Genomic DNA, 12,018 nt, shown 5'->3' on the forward strand with positions numbered 1-12,018 from the left:
ATTTAGGGCATCTATAAGTACACTTTGTGCACTGTACCTGCTGGCTGACACAAAACACAGTGACCTTGAATTATGAACGGTACAGTGCTCACTCAGGTAATACTCCATAGAGCAAACAGTGAGAGCAAAAGAGAGGTTCACTGAAGGCAAGAAGAGTAGAGTAAGATACAGAATCCAGTGCATGAGTTTAAATGAGACGATTTTTATCCTACCATATAACAGAAAATAAACACTTGTGAGTTTCCTGAGTAAAGTGATGAATTATCCACTACATGCCACCTTTTCTGGTCATTGTAACAACTGAACACAAAGATGTCAACCAAGTCCTCAGACTGATCCAATTTGATCACTCCAGTAACTGAAAAGACGAATTTAAATCATATATAGCTTGTTCACTGGCTAACTTGATCGATGAGAGGGCTAGTGTGATTTCTCCCCTAATACTGAACTGGCACTCTATAGGTACTCACCCTAAAAATTACTGTCAGTGAGAAAAATATTTTTTAGAAATCTCTAGAAATTATCAAGTAAAAACATCAGACCACACAGAGATTTTACTTATTTATTCCAATGCTCTAAAACTAATTGGAACCCCTCACAACTGGGGAAAGTGTTTTGGGGAAAAAAACACAACTGAACAGAATTAAGGACACAGAGTGAACCAGCTACTCTTCCTAGTGAAGACAAAAAAGCTGACACAGAATCCCACATCTCCTCTTCCAGAAAGGCCCTCCTTGAGCCCTGCCTTCTCTGTCCCCTGTGCATCCATCAGGGCCCAAAAACAAGAAAGTCCTCCAGGCAGAAAGGGCCTCTTTGTAGGCCCTCTGTGACGATGATTTCTCCAGCTTCTGAACTCCTACATCCTGTTTATACCTCCTATGATGTTCATTTTGTTTTAACCTACATGGCTATATTATAGAATCATTTGGGTGTATGTTTTGATTCTCCTGCTAGATTCTTACCGGATTTCATTTTGAAATGATATTTAGCCAGATAGCCAATTCACCTTATTAAAATGTTTATTTAGTCTGCTATTATAAATAACAGATGTTAGGTTTGGAGCCAGCCCTACTTCCCAAAACTAGATAGGATGTCAGTCTTCTGTCAGTGACATTCTGGAAAGACAGTGATTGGAGGCACCTGTCTGTGCCTTGACTTCTCTGAGAAAGTCCAGAGCAGTCGGAGGTGGGATAGTAGAATAGCTTCATGTGGACTGATATTTATTCAACACCTCCTGTTTTAAAATGCAGGGACCCCATCAGAGTTTTAAGCCTAACATGGTTCATAACTCTCTCATATGCCCTTATTTGGGCATTCATTTTATATAACTCCTAGCTAAGATGGGTGGAGATGGGAAGTTGAGAGTGCTCGGAGTGGGAGGCAAATTCCGCATTTAATAAATGCAGCTGAGAGCAGAACTAAGCTAGATATTAAGTGGAGGGATTTGGCAAATGAGGGAGCCAAGTGGGCACAGAAAAGGGCCAAAGAGGGATCAGAGACCAGAGTCACCTGCTTAGCAGCTTTCCCAAGAGCCCTGGAGGCACAAGTTCCATGAGACACAGCCTCTGTCTTACAGCTGTCTTTGATTCTCTTGTAGATTCCTGCTACTTGGTGAGCTGGCACACGTGTCGGGAATTGAGACCATGGAACACCGACCTAACAAGCACCACTGGAAATGCACAATCAAGCTTACACTAAGGGGAACACAAGTACACTATCACATGGACTGATGCAGGGTGCTTCCGGGGTTGGAGCTTCCTTACTGGCTCTCACTAATCTAACGGCTGATTCAAACACTACTGGACCGCCAACTGTGAGACAGCATGTGGAAGCCCATCCTGGTCTTACACGAAGGGAAGCAGTGGTTTGGAGAGGTTCAGGACACATTAACTGTCGAATTCCAGGCTTGATGTAAGAGGAGTCAACAAATAATTGATACAGCTCAAAGCAAAATGAGAGCAAACAACTTTCCATAAGAATGGGAAAAGAGTGACACATTTTAAGTTTTAGAGCAATTGTCCAAAAGAGAAACTCCCCTGTGTATAGCAGTTCAGAAAACCATCAGACCTCTCAGTAAGTGGGGTTTATTATTTCTGGCCCCTCAGGTTGTTCAAGGGCAGAGCCACCCATTAGACCCTCTGCATAACAGGAAGTTTTCCTGAGTAATAGACCTTTTGGTTCTTTTTGTTCTGTATTTACTAGTTTATCCTCACAAGCATGATATGAAGGTAATTTAATTTAATGTCCATGGAGCTAAAAAATGTGCCACAGACAGGTCTGGAACTGGACCTCCTTGCTTTGGCTTACAAGTTCACAGTTACACCTACTTGGGTCTTAGAGAACATTCTTTGTGCCCCTTCTTCAGTTGGTTTGCTGTTGAAATCTCTCCCATTTCTCTACTTTTTGGCCTAAATGAGAGATATAACGCCCCATAGTTTCTTCAAGGAAGGTGAAATAACTGACCTTGACGTTACTAAATAATTGACTACGTTAACTTTGAACACTCAAGGGAGCCAACAAAGCCCCTCCTCTACTCCTGGCTTGCCAGGGGAATGGTTTTCAGATCTGGGTATGTGACCCCAGGTACATCCTCAGTGGTAACTTGGCAGAGAACATGTCATAGAGGCAGTAGAGACACTCCAAAGGGATGCTGGGCAGGGTAGGAAAGATGAAGACGTTCCAGAGGTAGCAGGACCTACCATTCTCTCGTCCATTTAATCCCACCTACTCCCAAACTCTGTTGCCTCAAGTGAGAAATAATGCATCACGTTCTTTTACGTCTTTGTCCTTCACAGGTAACCATTTCTGTACAGGGACAGCACTCCAACAAGTTGCCACAGATGAGTCAAGGTACAGTGTCAAGAAACAACGTGGGGGGAAGCAGACTTGGCCCACTGGATAGGGCATCCGTCTATCACATGGGAGGTCCATGGTTCAAACCCCTGGCCTCGACCCGTGTGGAGCTGGCCCATGCGCAGTGCTGATGCGCACAAGTAGTGCCCTGCCACACAGAGGTATCCCCCATGTAAGGGAGCCCCACGCGCAAGGAGTGCACCCCGTAAGGTGAGCCGCCCAGTGCGAAGGAAAGTGCAGCCTGCCCAAGAAAGGCACAGCCCACACGGAGAGCTGACACAACAAGATGATGCAACAAAAAAGAAACACAGATTCCTGGTGCCACCGATAAGGATAGAAGCAGTCACAGAAAAACACACAGCGAATGGACACAGAGAGCAGACAACTGGGGTGGGGCGGGGGAGAGAGAAATAAATCTTTTAAAAAACCAACAACAACGTGGGTACTCCTGCGAATAAGAAGTCAGTCGATCCCTTGGGAACTCACTCACTGTCTTCATTCTAGCTCCTGGTCACCCACTGCTCAGGATCACAATCCTCTTGGGCTTTAACTTAACTATTCCTCTTCCCACAGACTCTTCTGGGCTGGCACTTTGAGAAACATCTCTGTGCAACCTGAGATCAAGTTTGGTATCTTCCTACAGCCACTTTGATGAAGGGAGTGAGTAGAAGCTTAGGCATTTCTGTTTAGAACTGACAATGTAGCAATACTGCAGTGAGAACCCCTCTGTGGGTTTTTCCCACCCAAGTGTACTTGCTGTACAATGTATACTTTTTCTCTTTACTTCAGTGATTCCTGATGTGGGAATGGTGTTGGGCTTTAGTGTTGGTTGTGGTGTGTGTGTGTGTGTGATGTTAAAAAATATATATGGCAGTCAGCATTAATTGCTCTTAAAAAGCATCTTCAGAACTTGAAAGAAACTTTCACATATTTTTCCCCTTTAGTATCAATAACGCCTAGAAGGTAAGTTCCATCAGATGCACTGACAAAGTAATAGCACTATATTTGAGAATACAGCAAGTGAGCCGGGGCCTGAAAAATGCTGCCCAAGGAAGCCACATAAAGCTATAATACAGAAAGTCCATACCATTTTGAATTTCTGCTCTAGAAACTTCACTCTCGCTCAGAAAAAGAATTCAGGTCAGGACATAATACTGTAGTAGATACTGCAGCTACCTTTACTCCAGCCTGAATAATATAAATCCTTCTTACTATCCTTTACAATTCTTAAAATTAAACTATTTAATAACCTCTCACTGAAGCCTTCAGGAGCATTTCAAAGTTCTCCTTTGGGGGTAGGTACAGAGAGATATACTGTGAAGCCTAAAGCTGGAAACAGACTTCATAGGAATCTAAGCTACTTCAAAATACTACAGAGATTTTCCTGGTACTCTCTATCAGGGGTTCTTCATCTTTTTTGTTCCACGGACCCCTTGGCCAGTTAGGAGAAAACCACGGACCCCTTACTAAGTCCACACTCTACTGTGTAATATTTAATAAATATATCATACCTGTACCAACATGTCCTCACAGGATTAATGTTTTTTGAATTTCAGTTCAAGCTCAGGGACCCCTTGTTTTATATTCCATTAGTAAATTATAAAATGAACCCTTTTCTAATACAACTATTTGCATAATACTTTATCATTTACTTGGTCTTGCAAATTTGAAGGGAAGTTATATCTCCAGATACAGAAAAATGGAGGCACAATGATGTTGTATGGCTTAACTATAAATCTCAGCCCATCGGCCCCGGCACAAAGCACAGCTCCTTTATGAAACACAAATGTTCCATGAAACACTGGATGAAGGGGAGACTAGCATTTTCCAAATGTCAACCTGCAAAGATCTCACAATGTAGTCTCAAGTACCATTTAGGTCTGCCACATGATTCCCCTTTTATGTGACTGCTTTCCAGAAAAACCAGACTTCCCTAAGATATGCCTGGTATTATTAATGTTCTGTCCTAGCCTGGCCAAATCCTATCAGAATTTCAAACCAGCATCAATGTTTCTTCTTCAGTGCAGCTGTTTCCCCCTGCTTTTAAGGTCGGGAACACTTTCCTGCCCACCTGTATAATATGTAAATACTCAATGTGTATTGACAAAATGGAAATAAATGGAGCTTTTGATCTTGAAAGCGGTCCTTTAAAATAGAAGCAAATATAATGAAAAAGCCTGAAAGCACAGTACTTGAACTTGAGTAGCTCCGCTAAGTGGTATTTGTATGAGTCCTACATACTCTGGCCTCCACTCATGAAAGACACGATTGCAAATAGTAGCCCATGCCTCACAGAGATGCATCACCAGGAGATTCTGCCGCCGCCCCCCCCCTTTTTTTTTGGTATATATATTTTTCAGTATAGAGAAACAAGTCATAATTTGCACGGTGGGGAACAGCTCCTTTCCACTATACACATGGACAATTTGGTATGTATTTTTAATTAACTGATGCTATTTATATAACCCCGAACCTAGGTATACTTCCTGGCTAACACTCGTGAAGTTTCTGGTGCACTTTCTCCCTATACAATGCAGGTTCCTACAGAAAATGGAATCCAAAAGTCAAAAAGAAGCTCTTGATGATGTCTGACTACCAAATACAAGAAATTATATGAAATAATATGAATAAACTCCTTCCCCTTGAAGTTGTCATCTGGGAAGCTGAGCACATATTGCAGCAATGCTATAATTTCTCAGTATTTTTTTAAAAGTAGGTACCAGGGATTGCAAGCAGGTACTCAACCACTAAGCTACATCTGCTCCCCCATGAGAGTTGGTTTTTTTTCATTGTTTGTTTATTTTTAGGAGGTACCAGAGATTGAACCCGGGACCTCGTATGTGGGAAGCAGGCACTCAACCACTTGAACGACATCTTCTCCCCTCTCAAAATACTTTTGAAACTAACTTCAGCAACTATGGCACATCCTTATAAATATTCTCAGAGTGGTAAATCTCCATAATTCAAGGGCAGGTGTGGTTTATTGAACATCCAAACCTGTTGAAAATCTGTTCTGGGACCAGAAGCTTAACTTTCTAATGTGTGTACACATGCACAGGAGGGTAAGCTTGTGAGTGTGCATGAGTATGAGCATGCTCATGTATGCATTGGTGTGCCTTTTATCTCTAGCAGCACAGGACCAAGTAGGAAGGAACAAACACTAAAATGCCACCTCTCGTTATCCCTAGGTGTTGAGAATTCTGATGATTTTTCTCTTATTTCTTTGTTTGCATGTATTTTCTCATTTTTCCAGAGGCATGTCTCACTTGTTTGAGAAGGAAGCAAAAAGGGAAAATAACAAAAGGAGAAAGAAAGAAAAAGGAAAAAATAGCTCCAGGATCTTCAAAAGTTAATCAATCCTGATGGCTGTGGTAGAGTATTAGTTTCCTACTGTTGCTATAACAAATTACCTAAATGTAGTGGCTTAAACAATATAAATGTATTATTTTATAGTTCTGGAGGTCAGAAGTCCAAAGCAGATCTCACTGGGCTAATCTTAAGGTGTCGGCAGGGCTCTGTTCCTTCTGGGGGCTCTAAGGGAGAATCCATTGCCTTACCTTTTCCAGCTTCTAAAGGCAGCCCGTGGTCCTTGGCTCATGGCCCCTTCCTCCACCTCTAAAGCCACTGACACCAGGCTAAGTCCTTCTTGCCATCTTGCTGTTTCCCTCTTCTAATTCCCACTTCTACCTCTAAGGATCCCTAAGATTACACTGGACCCATTCAGAGAGTCCAGGATAATTTCCCTATCTTAAAATCAGCTGATTGATCTTAATTTCCCTTGGCCACACAACCTAATCCACGTACAGGCTCTCCTAAGTAGGATACGGGCAGCACGGAGGAGGCTGGGAGAGGTAGCATTCTGCCTACCGCAGGTAGGTAATTAGAGAAGCTGGTGGTTCTGTTACATTTGTGCTCAAATACAGCATTTTCACTAAAATACAGAGGCACTATATTAAAAAGAGAACTTCAGTTCAACAGGTTTAGTGACTCTCAGCCAGCCACTGACTAGCTGAGCAAAGACTTCTTGGAAATATCTACTGCTACTACCAGAAAAAGATGGCATGCACACTCTGGGCTGGGAGAGTTAACAGATACAGGGAGAAGCTGTTGGACTAGGAGGCTTGAGGCCAAACACATGCTCTGCCACTCATCAGCCAAATGCTAACAGTGAAGTTAGCACCATTCATAAACTCAGTTGTAAATGAGTGGGTTGGATCATAGATGAACTCTATCGCCTCTAGTCCATGATTTGTTAACAGTAATGTAAGAAAAAGCTACAATCATCATATTGTCTAAAGACAATATTGGATTCCTTGGCACCCACTTCAAACATCAATTTCTATACATGTATCAGACAGTTTTTGGGTTCTCTATTCTGTTCCATTATTTTTCTACCTTAGTGTTAATATCATGGTGGCTTAATTAGAGCAGTTGATAGTAATTCTTGAAGTCTGGTAGTGTGAGTCCTCCAATTTGGTTATTTTTCAAGATTGCCTTAGAAATCCCAGGTCCTTTCTATATAAATTTAGTTCTATTTCCATATAAATTTTAGAATGACTTTGTCATTCTACAGAAACCTGGAAGGATATTGGTTGGGACGGCACTGAACCCATAAATCCATATTGGGAGAATGGATATCTGGCTACAAGTCTTTTCTGGGATATATGATTTGCAAATATTTTCTCCAAATCTGTGGCTTGTCTTTTCATTTTATTTACGATATCACAGAGCAGAAGTTTTTAATTTTGATGTAGTTTAGCTGATCCTTTTTACCTTTTATGAATCATACTTTTAGTGCCATATCAAAGAAATCTTTGCCTAATCTAATGTTATAAATATTTTCCCAGGGTTTTATAATGTCATGCTTTATATTTAGATAAATGATGCATTTTATGTTAAGTACTGTATAAAGTGTGAGGTTTATATCAAGGTCCTTTTTTTTTTCATTTTGCAAAAGAGCGTCCATTTATTTTAAGGAAGTAACTGCAGATGTGGTAGAAATAGCAAGAGAACTGGAATTAGAAGTGGAGGCTGAAGATGGGACTGAATTCCTGCCAGCTCATGATAAACTTGAACAGAGGAGTTGCTTCCTCTGGATGAGTAAAGAAAGTGGGCTCTTGTGATGGCAGCTACTCCAGGTAAAGATGCTGTGAACACTGTTGAAATGACAACAAAGGATTTAGAGTATTACATCAACTTAGATGACAAAGCAGCGGCAGGATTTGAGCGGACTGACTCCAATTTTGAAAGTGGTTCTGCTGTGAGTAAAATGCTATCAAACAGCACCACATGCTACAGGGAAATCTTTCATGAAGAGTGGATCAGTGTGGCAAACTTCACTGTTGTCTTATTTTAAGAAATTGCCACAGCCACCCCATCCTTCAGCAACCAATATTGAAGAAAGACCCTCCACCAGCAAAAAAATGAAAACTTGCTGAAGGCTCCAATTATTTAGTAATAAAGTATTTTTTAATTAAGGTATGTACCTTGTTTTTTAGGCATAATGCTGTTGCACACTTAATAGACTACAGTAGAGTGTCAACAACTTTTATATGCACTGGAAAATCAGACAAAAATCCCTGATAGTGGGAAACTCCCCTAGGGCTATTCTCGCCTGCCCAACACAGACATCCATGGATGCTTTCTGTTGCTCTCTAGGGCCTTCCAGCTGGAGTCTCCATTTGGAGCTTCTGAATGATCTCTGGTTCTTCCATATATTTGAGCTTTTTAAAATATGTTGTTCAGAGATTAGTTATCTTCACGTGGGTTGGTGCAATAACAGCTATTTCCCTGTTCTCTAAAATTCATTGCTCACATTTTATAATCATAAATATTTTATAATGCCTCCTTTAAAATTCAGGAATAAAACTCAGAAATAAACTGTAAACACGTACTTCCAACAATCTTATGATACTTGCACGAATCAGCAATGACAAATTGAGGCTGACACTGACACCACTCCTTTTTCTTGATAATTTAAGCACCATTAGCAGCATTACTATTTGGCAATATGATTTTCTAAAATGGTGAAAAACTCTTTGTAAACTTACAAAAAAACAAAGTGCAGCCTACCCCCACACTTCATAACGGTTACAATCCTGGAAAATCCAATGTATATTACGGTTTTCAAAAAAATACTCTGCTTTACATACAAAATAGTTCTACTCTAGCCTCAGATTATTATAAACAGGTTTTTTATTAGCTTAGATGTGAAAATGCATCCGGATTGGTTCTGTATTTGCAGGACCAACCCCCTCATTAGATGTAGAACAGCCCTCCCTCCAATCATCAAGACAATAAAAACTTCCTTATAGATACCTCCAAGCTCCCTGGGGGAGACCAACTGATCTTAATTATAATTCATTGCCTTTTAATGTGTTAAATGTTTGGGGTTTGATGGAGAAACTATTTTTGGCTCAAACAAAATTTCCAATGATTGGAGTCATGTATTAAGGTTAAGTAAGAGGAGCAGCATGGTTTATGGTTTCTTCTTATTTCCAAAGCATTAAACACTTTGAGTTCTGATGACCATGCTTGTGGCGTCACTATCAATTGCCATCCAGTGTGAATGAGTTTCTGGCACTGAAAAATGCCATTGGCACCTGGTAAGCAGAGCACAGAGACTGGTCTCCTCAGCCACACGACCACCTTGGAGCTACTTCCACTTTCAGATTCTACATGAAGTTACAACTGCTGGCAAAGGCACGGGTTCAAAATGGACCACCCATTATTTGGGATTAAAAATGTATTCTCTTCTGTTCCTGCAGCAGGATGTCTTGTGACCTGTGTAGAATATAGATCCGGAATGGCCCACTGCACTTGGCAAGTTTCAATGTGAACTGCTTCTGCAGGGATGGAACGTTGGACACGAAGCTTGAGAATGGGCAGATCTAACTAAAAACGTCTTCTTCAACATACCACACTTTTGTCTCATTTGACCCATGCTTAGGCAAAGCATCCCTGATATAAGCATCTACTTGCTATTATGACAGGAAACTAGTACTTGGAAAGTGAAGAAGCCACAAATCTATAACAAGGAGTTATGAATTCCAAACAATTTGCATATTTCTAAAGTTACATCAGAGAGCAGGAACTTTATGCAACTGATCAAGAAGGAAGGAGCATGAAAAAAATGTATTCACTGAAATTTAAAATTCAACTAAACATTTTGCTGCTTTGAGGAGATAGAAGCAAAATTATAGATTGTTATACCTCAGCAGTATTAGACCAGCACTAGCAATATCTAATTAATGTACTTATCCTAACTACTTTATACAACAGCCAGCCAGCAAAATTTGAGAATTATGCAATATTTTAGCAGCTTGCATGATAAACGTATCTCCAAATGAGGCAACTTAGTAAGCCATAACCATCACAGCTGAGACCCAGCAAAGAACAGGGCCAGGAGACCCCGCCCAGGAACCCCTGGGGGAAGGCAGCTACTTGAGAGCAAAGCCCGCCAAGGCCCTGGTCACCAGGTCCAGTTTGAAACTCCTGAGCTCAGAAGCAGCACCCCACCCCACCAACCCCAAACACCAAGGCCTGCCCGTTGGTTTCCTGAAAGCTAACAGGTCAAGGTAGAAAGGCAACCAATCAGGACAGCGAACGACTGAGGTCCTTCCTTAATGGGGGGAGGAGGGGAGGAAAGGCCCTAAAAAGGCCCGCCCAGGGGCCCCACAGTGCGCATCTCATTTAGCAGCAGGCCTGCACTCAAATCTCTAGTGTGTACACCCCCATTTTCTCATTTCTCAATAAATTCTTTGCTTGCTTGCCTACACCTATGGCGTGTCCTTAAATTCCTTTCTGCGACGCAGCCAAGACCCTAGAAACCCAGAAAGCCCAGGCGACACAAATATTTTTAAATTAAGCCACGCACTTGTAAATAATGAACAGGCCAAAGAAGGAATGCCAGTGGAAATTAGAAAATATTTTGAAGTGAATGATAATGAAAATGAAACATCAGAATGTGCAGGATTCAGCTAAAACAGAGCTTAGCACAAAAAATTCAGTGTCATGTCATTTTCCCTCACCTGTGTGCCAGTTCGTTCTCATTCTCTTTTAGATAAGTACTATTGTCTTCTGAATCTAATTGTCAGAAAAAGCACAAATTTTTCTCCCTTATGCATAATATTATGCCTTTCACTACAGACACATAATGTACAACTAGAGGCTGTGCAATTGTCTGGCTGTGTTTTGCTATTGTTCATATATTTCTAGATATTTATGTCATTTTATTGTCCTCAGATGTACCCAAAGTTGGGTTTTATATTACTTTCCTTCTTCTTCCACTTGATTGATTGCTTAAGGAACAAAATCTGGCATATAATCAGATTAAAATGCCAAGCACGCACATAACCCATCTTCCTCAGATGTGCTTAGAAAATCTCTCTTCTATTAACAAAAATCATTCATTTTTACCACTGTGTGTGTATATATATATATAAAAATGTATATATATATATACACACACACACTCCACAGCATAGAAAATAAAACTCTTAGGAACAGCAGAATTAAGGTGGTTATTGAATTTCCACCCTGCAGAGTCTCATATTATGGATGGCATTTATGCAATCTTCCTCATGATCAGTTATAAATTGGCCAATACAAACCTGGTTTGGTCCACATCATTCATTATATTTTTGGTGCTACGACTGACCCGAGTGTTTAAGGTAGGTTCGGATCCAGCACAAAACGCACATCACTCGTTTCCATCTCAGGAGACCCGAATTGAGCCTGGGTAGGCAGGCTCCGTGCAGGCAGATCAAGCATCCACCTGGGGAGCCACACAAAGTCCTGGACCGCTGAGCTGATGGGACCTTGGTGATGCCCTGTTCCCTGAGCACCCTGTGCTCTCAACGCTCCTAGAAGTTCTGAGGAATTTCTCAGGGACCCTGCAGGAGGCTAGTGCAAGAAAGGACAAATGCCACCTGCACCCCCCATCCAATGATCTGGCTTCACCCAAAGCTAGCTCTGGGCTTTTGAGTAAGATTGCACCTGGAAAAAAGTGTTCTCCGCACAGAAAATCTATTGATTTGCCTATGGCCATTTCAGTTAGAGGCCAATCCAGCCGCCGGCACCCAGATCTCCTAATATAGCAGGTGTCTTTTCCACCAATAGAGCATTTAAGGAATACTTTGGGGCTTCCTTCTCTGTACTCCCGCC

General features: G+C 41.4%; 1 protein-coding gene across 2 annotated transcripts in view; it reads right to left on the minus strand.

The window, feature by feature from the left end:
* Positions 1-12,018, minus strand: part of LOC101445075 (anosmin-1) — an 808,672-nt gene that overhangs the window by 454,919 nt on the left and 341,735 nt on the right. The gene's annotated exons all lie outside the window — the stretch shown is intronic.

The sequence above is a fragment of the Dasypus novemcinctus genome, chromosome Y (genome assembly GCF_030445035.2).
Source record: "Dasypus novemcinctus isolate mDasNov1 chromosome Y, mDasNov1.1.hap2, whole genome shotgun sequence".
Lineage (NCBI taxonomy): Eukaryota > Metazoa > Chordata > Mammalia > Cingulata > Dasypodidae > Dasypus > Dasypus novemcinctus.